Source organism: Pseudochaenichthys georgianus, chromosome 10, assembly GCF_902827115.2.
Source record: "Pseudochaenichthys georgianus chromosome 10, fPseGeo1.2, whole genome shotgun sequence".
NCBI lineage: Eukaryota > Metazoa > Chordata > Actinopteri > Perciformes > Channichthyidae > Pseudochaenichthys > Pseudochaenichthys georgianus.
In genome coordinates, this window is record NC_047512.1 from 35614483 (window position 1) to 35634112 (window position 19630).

Sequence of the window (19630 nt, forward strand, 5' to 3'; positions counted from 1 at the left end):
ACATTATTTTAGTCATTTACAAATATTTGCTTTTTTAATTATACTTTAAGCAACTTGATTTAAAAAATAATCGACCCTGAACCAAAGAATGTATAAAAGAAGTGGAAGTAGTCTCCATAGAGTCATTCATTCACTATCTTTTTTTAGAACCAGAACAAATAGGGTGGCGAACAGAAAAGTCAATGCCTTCTGGAAAGATCTTACTGGTTTTTGGAGGAATTTACTCGAGACAAGATTCAGCACATCACTGCAGAGACAGAGAGACGCGAGACGAGAGGGAAGGGACAACAGAGGGAGGGAAAGGAAGGAAAGGTAAGAGTGGAGGAGGAATGAGAGGAGGAGGGAGAAAAGAGGAATTCCTGCATGTAGAGACTGGTAGCAGCTGCAGTGCTCTGACAGTTCATAAAGTTACGCCCGCTGATAACGCGTGTTTGGAGAATGATTTATCAGTAATCACCATTTGAGCACAAATACCTAACCTTACCTTGGTGTTAGTGATTTTATTTTATTATCTCAAGACAAAATGCATTAAATTGCTTGGTGTAGAGTGAGCTTTTGTGTACAATATGTAGGTAATACATTTTTGATTTTTCACAAGTAATGTTTTATTATTTTGCAACTAAACAGTTTATTTAATTAGTCACTACATTAGCAGCTTGTATGACTTAAGTGTGTTACACACTTGAGCTGAACATCCTGTGAGTCAAACAGTATTTAGCAATACAGTTCATAAAGAGGCAGATGGGTAGGTCTGAGTGACAAGAAAACGTTATTCAATGAAACATTGATCAAATAAATGTTAACAATAAAGTTACTGTCTGTTTAATGAATAAAATAACACAAACAACTTGCACTAAGCAGCTCGTTCAGAACAAAAATAAGTGGGTGAATAAAAAATATAAATAAGCTACTTTTGCTAACCGTTGGTGTTCTCGAAAGAAACGTTTTCACTTAGTGTCCCTAATGAATTACTTGGAAAAAAGCAAAATGGGGCACTGAATTTGACTGAATTACTGTTTAACAGAACAGAAATGAGACATGAGTTAACTAGCTAGCACACTCTAAATACTAGAAAGCATCTTCGGCAGTAGAGAGCAGTCGGCTGCTCCGCCAACAGACCTTCAGTTAGCGGGAATAGCAACTTGAATTTAGCTAGCGAATACAAATGTTTATTGTACCGTTATGAACAACACAAATAAACTACACAAATAATAAAACTCCCATAGATTTTTTGGTTGAAGCTTTATTGTTCCCCCTTTTTTCTTAAATTAAAAACAATATCCTGTTTTCCTTAGCACTTGAATAAAGACATATTACTTACGGCTTACTGCAGGTGGGAAAGGTTTTTTTATTCAGTACAAAATGATACATTTCTCAGTGAAATATTTATACACTAATATTAACAATACTTCATTATATTTCTAATTGTATCTGTAAAGGGAAACGTGTCCACTTTTGAAGTTGCACTTTCTAATAACGATGGTTTTTAGCCATTTAGCTAATTGAGATATCAGTGAGCAAAACTGTTTCACCATTTTTTGTTTCCTTTTTATTATTTTGTTCAGTTAAAACAAACGCTAAACATACGCCAATGTTACCCACTCGAAGACACTGTATTACATCTGCACTGTCTATGTTTTCTTGCTAAGTGGTCGGACATGACAGCAGGAAGGAGATGAGGGTGTGTTCGTAGGCAAGGGGCGCCGCGGAGGGGCGGAGCGGTTCTCTCTACCGGGCGGTGTCAGCTGAAGAAAACGGGACAGAGGAGCAGAGAGAGGCCAACATAGGGATTCATTTACCCGGGTGATTGTACTGAATTGGACCAGCGGACTTCAGGTAAGAGAGAAACAGCGTTTAGGGCGTTTTCTCATGACTCAGGGGGAAGTCTTGTGTTAGCTTAACTAACAGAGCAGAACAATGATTTATAACTCACTGCGGCACAGCGTGTCTTCTGTTATTCAGACAATTATATTTGAGAATATTGAATAAAAAGATGCTCACAGTAAAGCAGTATTTGTGAGTTATAGGACAAAAGCTAATTTGAACATTCTAAATGCTATTTTCTTCACACACAATAGTTCCATTGAATGCTGAATAAATGTTAGTCTCGTGTGCAAATGCATTTGTGCATGTTTTATTTATTTTCTTATTACCATTTTATGAATGTATATCAATATTTGATGAATACTATTTGGCATATTTAAAATATGCACTAAGATAGCATTTATTATGAAGCAGCTCATGCAGCTAGGCTAATGTGCTTTATTGTGTGTAGACCAAGTGAAAACAAGGATCTACCTGCAGTTAGCGTTTACAGATTATTGTTTAAAATACTACGTGATCACTTAAGTTTGAATATCACGCTTTACGGTTGTTTCCAAACATCTGAAGGTTGCAGTTTCCTAATAGGAAATTAATAACAATGTGTTAGCGGCAGACAGCAGCAGAAATGTGTCTGGATGCATGGAGATATGAACTGCACTCTAGACATTGTGTGCGTGTGTGTGTGTGTGTGCGTGTGTGTGCGTGTGTGTGTGTGTCAGGATCCATCAGGATTCCTGTAGGTTAAATACACTTCTTCAGTCATGCATCCTCAGAATCCACATCTGGAGATAATGCAGTATCATGATTTGCCTTTAACTAGGAATTGATGACTGATTTTTTTTTCAATTTGGTGTACGTTTGATAGGACAGAGAATACTTTATTTGTTAACTTTATTAGCTTCCATTTTCACATCAAGATATCTTTTCAGTATTTCCTAAACATGCTCATATTATTTTATTGAACACATTTGGCGTGATTTTCTGATTAATTTTGGCACAAACCCACCTTTTACATTTTTTATCTACTTTAAAAAATGTACCCATAAAACATTGGACAACCCTTAAAACCAATGTCTGTTCTTCCTCAAGTAGGGACATCTGGTGGCAGTAAGAATGTATTTTTTCTGTAATCCAATTATTTAACACTAAAAAAGATCAGATTGTATTAATTGCAAATACACCTAAAAATCTTTAAAGATGATAAACCTAATTTAGTTAATTTTCGTATGTACTGGAAATACATTCAAAAAGCCTCACAATGTGCTCCATTTTTTTTCTTCTCAAAGTTTTGGAAAAGTCATGGAAATGTAACTAAAGTTGCATCAAATATAATTTATATTGTATCTAATCGCCGAAATAGTAATACTATAATGATAATAAATACTGTATCGTATAGTAATGAAATGTAAAATTGCATTTAACTGACGAGGTATTTTGCTGGTGAGAGATTTTAGTTGCTATAGCTGTTGAAGCTATGTTTTAGATAGGCACAACATGTTTCATTATGCATACCTTGTTTTCCTGTTCCATGTTAAAATAAACCATTTTCAGTGTTACCACTGAGAAAGAGTAATTTTTTGGTCATGGAAAATGAGGTAAAGGTCATGGAGAAGTCATGGAAAAGTCATTGAAAATCATTAGTGAAAAAGTGTATGAACCCTGTTGTGTAAACAGGAATGTTTTGCATATAAGAGAATACCTTTCCAGTCATTATTCAAAAACCTCTGCAATATAAGTAAGGGATAATGTGCTGCGACGCGGTCATTATGGGGAAAAGAACACCGACAGGCTGATCAGGAGCCCGACGCGAAGCGGAGGGATCTAGATCGGCATGAAGGTGTTCTTTTCCCCATAATGACCAAGTCGCTGCACATTATCCCGCTTATTACATGGCCACATTCTCAACAAAGTAACGTTATGACTCCCAATATTAATTGAAATGCTTTTATGGATTTAGAAAATGATTTTATTGATTTAAAAAATAGTTGTATGTATTGATTTAAATTGACATGCATCCGCGAAGAAAAATAGTCCGATGTTACTGTTTGAACTAACGTAGCAACGGCAGGAACTGCTTCGATAGCGTTTTTGAGGAGCTTTCTGATTACAGATTTGAAAACATCGCTGCTTGCTTTAAAAGTAGCACAATTCATGATGTCAAACCTTGGAAAGTATCTCGATATCCCTGCCCTGATGCCAAAGTAACTGCACACTGTATGTTTTGCCATTTGATGTATATGTCTGGACCGCTGCGTAAAAAGGAGGGTTTCTGCCCGTTACTTCTCCGCTGTTTTCTTGTCCCTCTTGTCTTTTTCTTTTCTTCACTAGGGACTCATCAGCCACTAACTATTACTCCAAATTACTGTGCTCTCCAAATATATTAAAATGAATGTTAAAATCCTCCATGTTGCTATCACACGACAGCGGAAAACTAAAGACAATCAGACAGTTTGCTTGCTTTTCAAACTGTTACATTTGAAAAACAGTGAGAGCGTCTCTTGTCAGTTTGAAAAGCCAACGGTAGGACCTGCTTGCGTTTTTGAGGAGCTTTGAAAAAGATTTGAAAACATCGCTCCTTGCTTTAAAAGTAGCACAATTCATGATGTCAAACATTGGAAAGTATCTAGATATCCCTGCCCTAATGACAAAGTAACTGGCAAGTGAATATGTGTCGCCGTTTGATGTCTATGTCTGGACCGCTGCGTAAAAAGGAGGGTTTCTGCCCCGTTACTTCTCCGCTGTTTTTCTTGTCCCAGTTCCAAAAGCAAACTGCATGCAGTTTGCTTTTCGGCCCAACTGTATACAGTTCAATCGACCGGACTTCTTTCTGAAGATGTGAGCGTCCTTAACAACGGTCAATAAGTCCTTGACAGCGGTCTGTCTGTTCGGTATTAACAACGTGTCACGTGTTCTGAATTGACCAATCAGAATCGAGTATTCAACTAAGCCATGTAATAACTGACGTTAAGCCATGTATAATCTGACCACCAGTGTTATATTATACCATTATAGCCTCAAACAGACATGGTTTTTAGAGACATTAGTGGCCGCTGCCTGTATCTGTGCGTTTCTGACTAAGCAAACACTATATTTGCATGTTTGTGCTGAGGAATAGCCTATTTGTTTATTTGCCAGCGATGTAATTCGAGCATGGCACGTGAGCTTTTTTTAGGACACCCAGAGAGGGACCTTGATTGAACTTAAAGTAAAAAGGTGATTTAGAAACTTTCAGAAGCAACAATTTAAGAGGAATTTCTGGCTAATATTGCTTAAAATGTACAGCTGTAAGACTAATACAAGAGAGGAAACAAAACATTGATCTCTCTTAGTTTGATTTGGATTCATCATCAAATCTTTTAATTGATGGGAAGATATAACTATATTAGATGATCAAGTCTGTTCTATATGATTTTTGACGTTAGATGCCTTCATATTTTCTAGGGATGCACGATAATTATCGGTCCGATATTAGGAATTATGCCATCATCCCGATAAACCCGATACCAGTATTAATAGCCCCGATAATATACAATATATTTTTTGGGTAAAAAATAAGAAAAAAATACTGCGGTGTGAGTGGATTGGGATGAGGGGCGCTTGTTTTTCACTCGGCTCCTCCCGTTTTGCCAGTACTGTGGTATTAGTGGTTTAGGAAGAGGGGAGTTCTTCACAAATCCAGTGCTCCCTAATACTTCGAACCTGATCAGTCACCTGAAACATCGCCATCGCTACGATGGTGTGTTAAAAGCGTACGAAGACAATAATACAATACAAAGTGTGTGTGTGCACGCACGGGCGTTGGAGCTATGTGCAACTCAAGGCATATGCTCGAACCGGAGCTGCCTGGACGCTGCAATCATGTTGCGCAATATCCGTGCGGAGTGTGCTGACTTTTCGTACAATAGGCGCATTCACACTGCGGTACTTTTCCCACAAAGGTTCATGCGAACTTAGTTCATGATCGCGTTCACACCAAAAAAAGCCGGTACTAAAATTAGTTCATGCGAACCTTTTTACTAGTGATGGCGAGATGAAGCCTTATGAAGCTTTGAAGCTTTCCAGCCAATTGGTTCGCAAAAGGGTTCATCTCATGAGGCTTCATCATGGGCTTCATTTGAACACAAACCCCCCTGCTGGTAAAAGTGTGTAAAACAGGCAGATTGGACATCTCAACATCTCATACCGAGTTCCCAATGAGTAAAGCCTTAGAATAACTCTAAACAACGAACATTAAATCATATTTTCATGTTAACAATATTGTTTTTATTCCAGTTGAATGATTGTGATTGAAAAGCCTAAGGAGGCTGGTAAACATTGCAAAGAGGGATTTGTATTCCTTAATAATATTCGTAAACTTAACCATGTTGTAGCCTGAGAAAGGCTAAACCATATCAAAGAATACATTTATTAACTACATTATCTCATTTAGCTGTAGCTTTTATAAACAACAAAAAAGACGTATTGTTCAGTCGTTGAACCAGGGACCCTGCGGTCATGAGTCAACTGCTTTCCAGCTGAGCACACACGCTGAATCTCTCTGAAAACACTGCAACATATTTATTCATGTTTTTATTCCTACATTTATTTATGCTTGTATCTATTTATACTTATGACATGTTCTGACCTCTATATAAGTGAGGGTCTGAGCTCTCTTAATTCCATCGTGTCACCGGGCCCGGGTACAGGAGGGGTAATATGGTTCTTATAAATACATCCATGGCATGGGTAATATCAGCACTGTGGTTCAACCATCCATGGGTTCAACGGTTCAACCGATCTGAATCGCTTCGTGAAGCAGTCACGTGGTATCGACAGGCAGCGAGGCTTCGTTTGTCATCGATGACGTCACTGGCCCAAAACGATACAAGCCTCGAAACATGCTTCACAAAAAGCTTCGACACACGCTCCGAAGCCTCGGCACAATACGTAACATCACTACTTTTTACCCCCTCGAAAGTCCCTGCTTTAGTGCCCCTTTCACACCAGCGCTTTTTCAGCTCCGGCTCGGAGCTGGAGCCTGAAAAGTGCCGGTTTTTCCTGTTCACACCGCAGCGGCGCCGGCTCTTAGCTCCGGAATCGGGTTCACTTCCAGCTCCAAAAAATTGTCGGTCTAGAGGCAAGAGCTTCGGAGCTAAGAGGTGGCGTCGCTTACGTCTCTCTTACGTCGAGGCGTGCAGGAAACTAAACCCACCTCCCCTGAACATGGGTCGACTGTTATGCCTGCCTACAAGCAGTAGTGCTTATAAACACACTTTATAAAGTCAGGCAACACTAACCAGGCTTCGTGTGATTCTGTTTATTTGTACCTTACTTTGACCATCCGTATTATTGCAGCTATCGGATGCAAGTAGTCAGTTTAGCTTCGGTTGCTATGCTAACATCACCCGTTTTATACCAGAGAAACTTTCATAACAGCGTTGTGATACCAAACAGCGTCAATTCAGACTGACACACATTCACTTAGGCTAAGGGGAACTGGGGATATGCATCAGCTGCTTGTGTGAGTCGGACAGTGAATACTTTAGAGCGGCCGCTGCAGTGTGAGCTAACCGGGAGCTAACGGGAGAATAAACTCCTGTGGAAGAGCAGCACTGCAGCGGTCGGTAAATGCTGCAGAAACACATTAATAAACAATGAACCACGGCACTCTGGAGCAACGTATACGGTTGGAGAAGTCGTTATTCAATTTATTCTGGCTTCGTGTGATTAAAAGCAACACGATCATCGACCCGACGCAGTTCCCCGTTGTTGTTGTTGTGAGCGCCGTAATGGCTGCCGTTGGGGAGAAAATCAGCGATGTAAACGGTGACGTCATGACGCAGCAGGGGCAGCTCTGGGGCGCCAGTGGGCTGTGTGAACAGAGCGGGAGCTGAAAAGGGAAACCGGAGCTGAATCAGAAAAGCTCCCGCTCGGAGCTAGAAAGGGAAAAGCGCTGGTGTGAGAAAAGAGCTATATTTCTGATTGGCTGGGCGGATTGCAAACTACGCCCCGTAAAACTCCCAAAAAGTTTTGTGAAGCCGCCATTTTATTATCCTCACATTAGCATTATTAGCATTAGCCCTGCGCAGAAACGCAGAGAGAGTAATTTATGGCAACACAAAATAAAACATGGGAGCGGTGGAGATGAGGAGGTGTCGGCGTTCTGGCGATTTACTCAGAAGCTGCTGGGACTCCCAGCAGCTTCTACTCAGAGCCCTATTAGATGGATCTGCTTCTACTGAAGCCAGTCCCCAACTCCGGGGACTTCCGGCCGGGGACTTTGGGTGGCAGTATACGCCGTGAAGTGGTTTGCGGCCTGCCAGTAAGCCCAAAGCAGAAGAAGAAGAAGTGACGTCAGCGGCTTCATTTGCCTAATCCACCCCCAGGGACTTTTTCCGGTGTGAACGCGATCTGTACTTAGTTCATGCGAACTAAAGAGTTCGCATGAACCTTTGTGGGAAAAGTACCGCAGTGTGAATGCGCCTAATGTCCCACTGTCTGGCTTCCTGCATAAAGTCAAGTGCTCGGCGCAGTTGTGGCGAAATGTCGCTCCTCTGTTTTTTTTTAGTCTGGCTGCAGACCGCAGCAAGGAGGCGGATCGTATAGGGGCGGATCGTATAGGGGCGGATCCTATAGTGAATGACGGGAGCCGGCTCTCGCCCGCGAACGAGCCGTTTTTTGTTTTTGCGGAGGGATCTAGATCGGCATGAAGGTACATTATGCAATGTGCAATGTGGACATTATCCCGCTTATTACACATGGCCAGATTCTCAACAAAGTAACGACATGTCTCCCAATAATAATTGAAATGCTTTTATGGATTTAGAAAAAGATTTTATTGATTTAAAAAATAGTTTTTATGTATTGATTTAAATTGACATGCATCCGCTAAGAAAAGTAGTCCGTTGTTACTGTTTGAACTAACGTAACAACGGCAGGAACTGCTTCTATAGTGTTTTTGAGGAGCTTTTTGATTACAGATTTCAAAACATCGTTGCTTGCTTTAAAAGTAGCACAATTCATTATGTCAAACCTTGGAAAGTATCTAGATATCCCTGCCCTAATGCCAAAAGTAACTGGCAACTGAATATGTGTTGCTGTTTGATGTCTACGTCTGGACCGCTGCGTAAAAAGGAGGGTTTCTGCCCCATTACTTCTCTTCTTACTTCTATAAGAATAAAACACGGAGGACGGAGATCTCTTTTTGTCCCCCTCTTCTCCCTGCTGCAGCCTAGCAGCTGATCTCAAAGCTTGCTCCCCTCTCCTGCAGGGAGAAAAACTATATTTATATACTTTATATAGGTTGATACAGTAGCCCCTTTTTTAAAATAGTTTTTATAGGTGTTGCTATCTGTTTTGTGTAGCGTGGTTCTACAAGCAAGTCAATGCATTCATTGGTGGTATCAGAGAGTTATCTGTAAATGCAATGAAAACAATTGGCCACAGCAAATAATTTATATTAAACATGTAATTTTTACTTTTGAATACTTCAGTACAAAGGATGTATTGAATAATTTAAGTGATATATGTGTACACATATAAATCATTAGTCAAAACAGGGCTACATTTGATTTAATTAAAAGGTATAATATGTGGTAAACTGAAGAGCCCTTTGGGAGCAGAAAGAGCCGGCTCTTCTTGGTGAGCCGAGCCAAATGATCCGGCTCACCAAGAAGAGCCGGAATTCCCATCACTAGAACGAATGAATTCTTCTGCAAGGATTTATAAAAGCAGCTGGAATCCCTTAAATTGTATTACTGCCACCTACAGTATGTATTTCTGCTGAGTGTCATTATTCTATTGGATAAAAAAAGTTAGGAAACGCCCCTATACGATCCGCCCCTATACGATCCGCCCCTATACGATCCGCCTCCTTGCTGCGGTCTGCAGCTAGACGAGCTAGACCCATCTCCAGCTAGCTAGCACCAGATGCTAACAACAACAATGCACGTAAGGTCTCTGGCTGCTTCTCTGGTAGACTATTTTCATTTCCTCGCTCCTCGGTCCTCGGTCTCACCGGAAGTTGATTTGCCTGCGCCATCTTGAGTACCGTCCCATGGCTCTTATTTCTGCCGGAGGACCGAGGAGCGAGGAGCGAGGAGCGATCATGGAGGAGCGATAACCGAGGAACCACCCGACCATCCTCCGATGAAATCCTCAGATACTCACCCCGCCCCCTTACTGTGTATCGCTCACTGATTGGACGAGGCAGTGCATGCACTGATCTGATGCTTCTTGACATGAGAGCAATACCCCAGCGGAGTGAAGAAAATACATGAACCGCACGGGAATTGTATTCCTATTGTGCACTCAATCAATATTAATCAAACTATTGTTCGTTTAAATACATTTTAAGAATGGCGTTTATCTTTTTTGAGAATGACTTCTTATTTTATTTCATGTATTTGGATCTACAACAGATGATACTAATGTTTATGTCAGTAAATGTGCACTAACAGAGGCGGGGGTGATTGTGGAAATAACGGGTACAGAGCTGGCTGCTGCCAGACGAACAGCTGTGCAGCGTCATCACAAACGGACGTCGCTTCACGTGGCGCTCCGGAGGAAAGGACGTCCTGTCACTACCCGATCCGTCCCCCTGCCCGATCGGTACTGCGCATGTGCGAGATGGTCCGGAAGTCCGGACGGCAACCCAAGATGGACACTTGACACAGTGGCTTTTAGCAAAGCTCAAAAAGAAAAACCGAGAGAGATGAGTTATTGTTATTACAACGTGACTTCACTATTATTTAACAACTCTTTTTATTGGGTTCTTTTATTTGGGGTTAAGTACAAGTGGATTTAACTTCTGTTAGACAGCTGTCATACTGAATAAATATTTACTGTGAATGTGTGCAAACATGTATGGCATATGGCTGTCTAACAGAAGTTAAATTAATTTCTCACTTATTCTGACAATGTACTTAACCCCAAATAAAAGAACCCAATTAAAAGAGTTGTTTAATAATAGTGAAGTCACGTTGTATTAACAATAACTCATCTCTCTCGGTTTTTCTTTTTGAGCTTTGCTAAAAGCCACTGTGTCAAGTGTCCATCTTGGGTTGCCGTCCGGAGCTGTCCAATATGGCGGACCATCTCGCACATGCGCATTACCGATCGGGCAGGGGTACGGATCGGGTAGTGACAACACGTCCCATTGCTCTTAAAACTCATTTCCCTGCTTCTCGTGGTTTCCTTGCGTCCCTCCATGCTTCCCTGGTGGGAGGGACTAAACGCAGGGAAACGACGCAAGTGAGGGAAGCAAGGATTTCATTTAATCGACCTGAGAAGCAGCCTCTCTCTCGCTCGCTCGGGCCACACATACACACACCCTCCCGATCCTCCAGATGGCCAGTCGGTGCCTGCCGGTGAGCGTGGAAGTGTGGTCTGTCACAAGCGGGCGGCAGGAGCGGGGCTGTCAGCATCAGCGGGGCTGTCAGCATCAGCTTGTAGGGTATTTTAAACTCGATGCGCTCTGAAACTACAGGGCGGCCAAGGAAAAAAAATACACATGCGTTAATCGCGTTAAAATAATTAGTGGCGTACATTTTTTTTTGTTATCGGTATCGGTCTTGAGAAGCAGGGAGTTATCGGTATCGGTTTTAAAAAAAACAATATCGTGCATCCCTAATATTTTCCCATTATATCTTTGGCTTCTTATGCTCGTATTGATTCTCTGTGGAGGTCATTCATCAAGTTGCCATCTAGTCTATTCTCAGGCAGTTACAGTGCTCTGTTCTCTGCAGCAGAAAGCTCTCCCTCTGATTGAATCATACACAGACGAAGTTCACTTGGCTGATATTTTCTATAACATTACATGATGTACTGTGTGATACATTTAGCTGCCATGCTACTTTAGAGCCCCATTTCTGTATTCAAAAAACGTCATCCTAGCCTAAGATCTAATTGTATTGATCTGTTTCTAAAGGGTTTTGCATGCTAACATGTATATATTCAGCTAATTAAATTCATTAGCATATTTGGGAATATTTAAGGGTCAGTTATCTACAGAACACTTCCAATAATCTTTAATGAGATAGAAATGAGGTGAACCAAAGTACAGACAGAGATAGACAGTTGGTGTTAATACTTTGGCAGAAACTGTTCCCAGTGAGGTCGGTGGATTACCTGACTACCGAGATCTTTTTCTAGAAAACACACATTGCTCTTGATGTTTTCCCCAGCCAGGGGTAGTGGTACCCCAGGCGGTCTTCTGCAGTTTCCTGGGGGTACAATGGCATTTGGGAGTATCTCATACACATTTTAACCATACAAATAAATAGTAAGTGTCTGTACGATTGGTAACTGAGCAGAATAGTTGAAAACATAAGCAAATAACAATGAAATGGTTCTATTAGCTAAAAAAAGAATTGAAAATTAGTTAAATAATCCAATCGCTATAAAGAAACAGCTAGCTATATGCCAATGTATAACATGTATAAAACTAACTGCTAAATGACCAATATAGATAAAAGCAATGAATAATTACATTTTATAATTAGATAGCTAAAAAGAAACAAGTGTCTAGATGGCAGAAATTGATAGTTAGAGGTAATGGCTCAATGGCTAAAATAGTTATTTTGGTAATGGCTAAATGGTTTAAATTACAAATGTTGAATAAATGGTTTAATAATAAGATAGATAAAAACAGCTAGCCTAGATAGCAGAAATCCTTTTCCAAGATCAATCAAAAATGTAATGGTTTGGTTGGTAATATCTAAATACTGATACTGGTATACTGCTGTTACCTCATATGTAAGTAGCCATCTACATAAGCTAAATTACAAACGTCTTCACCCTCCATTACAGACTAATATAACCCTGAAGTTATCTACATACATCGATAAGTACTTATAAGGGTCTCTAAGCTGATGTAACCGTTTTGCAAAATTTCTTTTTTTGTTTAATAGATCAAACTTCCATTTATTTTGCGTAAGTACAAATAGCTATACTTCAGGCTGATTAAAGCATGTAATGGTAAATAGATTAATAAAAAAATCTGCTTTAATATGTGTGTTATGTTTAATGAGTTCAAATTGTAATGAGTTCCAAATGTATTGCAGAACATAACTTCAGCTGCCGTGTCGTTTTATAGGTGTCAGCATGTCAGGAAAAGTCAGCGCTGAGGAGATGGAGGAGATCAAGGAGGGCTTCCAGAAAGTGGGTGAGTAAAAATGCGTGTGGGTAAATTGTAGACATAAAGATGAATTGGTCAGTAATGTTTGAAGTGGAGTAAAGCACCTGACAAACACATGTTCATATACATTTTTGGTGCTCCATCTGATGGACAGATGTTTGTCATGGGAGAAGAATGAAATGAAACTTTTGATACCCTACTTTTAAGTTATGGCTTAATGTAATAGTTTGATATTTTGGAAAGTATGTTTTGGAGTTTTCTTGCTGATTAGAAGATTAATACAACTCGTGTATTTGTTTATGCTAAAATTAGTAATCAACTTAGCTTAGCATAAACACTGGACACAGCTAGCTTGGCTTTGTTCTAAGGTAAATAAAAAGCCTTAAAATGCGAATTAGATTTGATTAACTTTGTTTATGTACAGTTTAACAAGTGATATAACATTTGCTAACCTATGAGTTTAAAGGGTGCTGGTAAGCTAATTACGTTTCCTTAGACAGAATCAATTACAGTCTTTATGCTAAGCTAAGTTAACTGTCTGCTGCATTTAGCCTCTTATTTAAAGGTCCCATGTCATGGCCATTTCTACTGATCATAATTCCATTGTTGAGGTATACTAAAATAGATTTATACTGTGCAATTTTCCAAACTCACATTGGTTTCTCATACAGCATCTCTGTAAAGTACGTGTATTCACCGGTATTCACTCTGTCCTAAACGGCTTGTTAGAGCTCTCCCCCCCCCTCCCTGTAAGCCCAGTGTGCTCTGATTGGTCAAGCGACGTGCAGCTGCTGTGAGGAGCAGACAGGGCTTCCGTGTCGGCGAAACAAATACAGCGAGAACAAGCGAAACTCATCATGAGCACACACAAACACTCACAGCCGAAGTAAAAACAATAAGTGTGGCTTGATATTGAGTAAGAAAAAGGTTTATAACGCTGAGAATGGGTCTGCGGAGAGCATTTCTCCGCGATCCCTACTTAGCAGTCCGAAAAACGTTTACCCATTTAAACAGTAGTGGTAGATACCTTGTTTGTTTTAAACATCATAAATACACAAACAACAATGAATACTTACAGGTTGTGTACCCGAATCTCCCGCTGGTCCAAACAAAGTAGGAACAACATCGTTCTTCAGTGCCCTACGCTGTACATATCCGGCATGAATCGCTGAAAGGTTTGGGAAGCTCTGGGCGTGGCTACTGGGTATCCCTACGTAGTGATACCCAGGAAGTAAATGAGAAATCTCCAACGAGGCGTTTTGGGGAGGTCTTTTCTGTGTTAGAGTTTTACTCCCTTCAGGGTGTACTTCGAGGGTTTTTGACTATGCAGACCGTTTACATGGTTTACATGCATAACAACCTTCATAACACACAAGGGGACGGGTAGTAACCGGAAAAGCATGACAAGGTAGGGTAGGGTTCAGAAACACTTTTTGTTATATTCCATGGAATGCTCTTAACATCCCGATAGCAATGAATAAATTAAATGCTTTGACAATAAATATATACAAATATTTCATCTGTGGAAGCCGTGGCGCTGTAAAAAGCAAGTCCAATTATCTGAGCCGGCCCGGCTAAAATAACTGGATGGCCTACCTGCCTGTCAGCCTCCATCTTGTGCACAAACTTATCTCATGCCCTCATTGGTCATGTGCGCGTTTGTGTGTGTTGGAGGATGGGCTCTGTAAGGAAGTCTGAAGGAAGGGGCAGATTTTTTTCGGTTGTGTACTTTCAAATTCTAGCTTACTCGAGTTGGTTTCTCCATTCTTACCTACCCTACCTTTAAGTCTTTATGTGTTGAGTAGTAGTTATTTTAAGCTAACTAGTCAGTAAACTGGGTATTTGTGTGTAAAGTATTTGCCATACGGAAGCCCTAAGAGGCAAATAGCAAAAATGATTCTGGTGATTCTTTTTTTTTAAAAGTCTGATCTCAATTGATTTCTCTCCTGTGTTTATGACTCAAGTACAAAAACTAGGCTGAACCACTACCTAGTATTTGACTAAAAACGTTCATGTTTTGTAAGTTGGCAAGTTATGTTACATTTCTGTCATTTCTATTGGCTAAACATGTATTTTCATCCTATTAATATATATTTGCCTTGTTCCTTCATAGCTACCTATTTCATCGATAAAAAAAGGAAAATGTTTTTCCCTTTTTTTTTTTAGGTAGCTAATTAATAGGATAAACATTTTCTAAGTTTGATGTAAATTTCATGTAAATTGTTTGATGTAAAGCTAATTAATAGGATGAAAATGTTCTAAGTTTGATGTAAATTGTTTCCTCCAGTTTCAGGAGAGGAAACAATTTACATCAAACTTAGAAAACGGATTACCATGATTATTTTTTTTGTCATTCGCCTTAGGGCTTCGGTAAATCCTCCACTGTAAACAAGTGTGAACGCATGTCAATTTGAACAGAAGAAAGGCAAACATGCAATCCAGTCCAGTCATTGTGTTTAGATTAGCAAATGTAGAAATGGTCAATACAAAACAGATACTATATCCTGATGGGCTCCAACAAAAATATCACAATTTTCCCTTCCTTCTAGATGTGGATGGTAATGGGTACATCTGCGCCTCCGAGCTTGGGGAACTCTTCCGGGAGGTGGGCAGCTCTCTGCCTGGATACCAGATCAGAGAACTGCTTCAGAAGCTCGACCGAGACAACGACAGCCGCATCAACCTCGAAGAGTTCACGGCTGTAGGTAACACTAACTATCTAACTAACTGACCGACCGACCGAACGAACAAACGAACAAACGACCAACCAACTGATTAACTAATAAATAAAGGTTTGACTGAATAAAGTCAATTCTTGATGGCTGTTAGGTGAATAAAAAAAAGCTAGCTTGGGGGTTGGGGTCAATATTTTCCTAAAAAACTAGAAATGTCCAAGATTAAAGTTGTACATTTATGATAATAAAGCTGGGATTTTCTTTGAAATAAAAATTATACAATTGCGAGAAATACCTCACAAATACACAAGGCATAAACTCAGACATTCTCTGAGATTACATTGAATACATATTGAAAAGATAGCTAAAAACAGCTGCTAGATGGCTGAAAAAACATTCGTAAACACAATAAAAATGTATTAATATAATGCAAAACATTTTTAAATTGTTATCTTAAACAAAATGCATGATAGGTCCTTGCTCTTGGCACATCTAACAATACTACATCATGCGATCTCAGACAATATCTGCTTGCAACTCTCTGTGTTATCAGAGAGCAGATATAATACGGGAGTTTACCCAACAAAGCTTTATAATAAACGTGTACCAATGACTAAGCCTCCGTACAGTAAGTGATGGCAAACCTGCCTGGGTATACAGGGTACAGTGATGAGTAAGTGCTTTACATTTTGTGACAAATCTCAGTGCGCTGTGATAGGCGGCATCTAACTTGTTTAGGCAATAGGCAGGTGCTGGAGCACAGGTAAAAAGGTCACAGTGACTAGCCTTTTCCTGGCTTCAAATGAGAAACAAGACTTGTTTCTGAAAAAGAAACCTAGTCTAACCCTCAGCTTTTTAAGCAGGTTATTGACATGAAGTTTAAAAGTAAGACAATCATCAAGCCAGATACCTAGGTATTTATAACAGGTAACCACTTCAAGTACTTGTCCTTGCATAGTAACAATATCTAAAACAGGCTCTGGTGTCTTTTTAGCTTTTGAAAATAGCATTACCTTGGTTGTATCAACATTTAAAAGAAGCTGAGTCTGAATAATGTTAAAAACAGCCTGTAATTTAACACCAGCCTCCTTAATGGAGGGACCTGCACAGTACATAACGGTATCGTCCGCATAAAAATGTAAAGTAGCTTCATTCACATTTTCACCTAAACTGTTGATATATATGGAGAATAAAAGTGGACCTAAAACAGAACCTTGAGGAACACCATTAGCAATGTTTAACCACTCAGAAGACAGCCCATCAAAGTGAACACATTGGGACCTTTCAGAGAGGTAGTTCACAAACTACCCCACTGCATGGCTGGATATGCCTATACTGAGTAGCCTCTGCTTTAAGATGCGATGATCGACGGTATCAAACGCTTTGGAAAAGTCAATAAATAGAGCTGCACAACTCTGCTTATTATCTAAAATACTCGTAATGTCATTCACCACTTTCATTGTTGCAGTGATGGTGCTATGTTGCTTTCTGAAGCCTGACTGATGTTTAGACAGGATATTATTTTTACATAAAAACTCTTTACTTGTTCACTAACTAGACGTTCGAGCACCTTCGCCAGAACTGACAATTTAGAGATTGGCCAATAGTTATTTAAAATAGTTCCCTCCCCTCCTTTTAGTAAAGGCAAGACATAAGCTGACTTCCATACTTCTGGAATTGCATTTGTGTTGAGGGAGAGGTTAAAAAGAGTAGTGAGAGGAAGAGCAATACAATCTGCAGCTATCTTTAAAAAGAAAGGTTCTACGTTGTCCGGGCCAGCCGGTTTCTTAGGATCTAACTTGGTTAAGGCTTCATGAACAACATTAACAGTAAAAGGAGTAAAACTGAAAGAGTTTTCCAGACCACATTGTTCAGAGTCACGGATTGGAGTGTTCACAGAAGCAGAGTTAGAAACAGAATCAAACAGAGAACCACAGGACACAAAATGCTTATTAAAGCAATTTAACATGGTGGCTCTGTCCGATATAGTGCCAGATGCTGTGGTAAGGCACGGAGGTAGCTCATTACGGATCTCACCGGTGGATATCGATTTTATGGCTTTCCAAAATTTCCTAGGATTATTTAGGTTTTCTGTGGTAACTGACAAATAGTACTTCGACTTAGCACTTTTGACATGTGAAGTGAAGCTATTTCTTAGCTGCCTAAAACGCAGCCATTCTACCTCTGAGCCTTATTTCCTAGCCTTTGCCCAGGCCTTGTTTCTCTCATGAAGGAGACTAGACAGTTCAGCAGAAAACCAAGGATTGTCTCATCCCTTTACTCTAAATGTACGCAGGGGTGCATGTCTATCAATGATCTCCATAAAACCAAGATAAAAATAAGACCATGCGGTTTCTACATCAGCACACAGATCGATTTTTTCCCCAATCAAACCCAAACAGATCATGAACAAAACCCTGCTCCACAAAATGTTTTATGTCTCTCTTAATAATAATACGAGGTTTAACCTTTTGGACCTTAGTGTCCCTAATTGTGGCTACAGCACAGTGGTCACTCACATCATTCGCAAATACACTACAGATGAGTATTTATAGGGAACATTAGTTAAAATGAGATCAATTAGGGAGGATTTATTAGGGGACTTAATGTTAGGGCGAGTAGGACTGTCAACAATCTGAGTAACATTTAAAGAGATACAAAGGTTTTTAAAATTCTCTGATACTGTAGTTAACCAGTCCCAGTTAAAATCTCCAAGTAGCACTATTTCTTTGTAGTCTAGCTGCGATAAAAGATTTGCTAGCAAAGACAAGGAGTCCTTGACAGCTGAGGGGGGTCTGTAACAGCCCACCACCATGACCTGTTGCCCCTTTGCCACTTCTATATTTAAGGCTAAAAATTAGAATTGCTTACTGATCGATTTGGAAACTAATGTGGATACACTGAACTTATTCTTAACATAAATGGCAACGCCACCACCTTTATTAGGCCGGTCGGAACGATACACATTATAACCATTTAAGGCAATGTCAGAGGCCAAAATAGATTTATTTAGCCATGTTTCTGATAAAACAATGGCGTCAGCGTCAGTTGAGCTTGCCCAAATGCGGACAAAATCTAGTTTACCTAACAGACTGCGCATATTCAAGTCGATGAAACCCAACCCAGACCTAGCTTTAATATCAGCAGGAGTAGCGATCTGACTACTACTGGGCGGACCAGGGTTAGGTTATACATTTCCTGACAGTAATAGCAACAAAAAAACCAGGCATCTCTTAATCGACACACATACATTGTCATCTACTTTAGAAACACCGGAAAAGTCAGCGAGAGTGTGATTTGAGCTTAAGAAGCAGTCCTGAAGAACCATCATCGCAGGAAAACAAAAAAGACAAACATATTTTGTCGATTAATCAATCAATCAATCAATGTTTATTTATATAGCCCAATATCACAAATGTTACATTTGTCTCAGTGGTCTTCACAGTGTGTACAGAATATCAGTATGACAATACGACACCCTCTGTCCTTAGACCCTCACATCGTACAAGGAAAAACTTCCGAAGAAAACCCAGTTTAAAGGGAAAAATTAGAGAAACCTCAGGGAGAGCAGAGGAGGGATCCCTCTCCCAGGACGGACAGACGTGCAATAGATGCCGTGTGTAAATTGAAAAGATAATACATTTGCAACATAGGTAGTCCAAATGTTTGGAAATGCATGTGTGTATAATAGGAAGATGAATCCACGAGGATATCCATCCAGGACCGATGATCCAGGACCACAGCCACGACTCGCGATCCAGGGCTCGCGATCCAGGACACAGGACCGCAGGATCATCCATGACTCCGGATCCCGGCGTATATAGACACCAAAAAGAAAGACATTTGGGGAAGCTGGGTTAATCGGAACATGAGAGTACACAGGTATAGACAGAGAGAAGGAAGAAGTAAGATGTCCCCAGACAAACTAAGCGGATGAAACCCAGCAAAACTAGGGGCTGAATCTAATCAGCCCTAACTATAAGCTTTATCAAAAAGGAAGGTCTTAAGCGCACTC

The 19630-nt window shown here is 40.1% G+C and overlaps 1 pseudogene; it reads left to right on the forward strand.

Annotated features, from left to right (window-relative positions):
- Positions 1 to 235: 235 nt before the first annotated feature.
- LOC117453324 (plastin-3-like) overlaps positions 236 to 19630 on the forward strand; it is a 43404-nt pseudogene continuing 24009 nt past the window's right edge.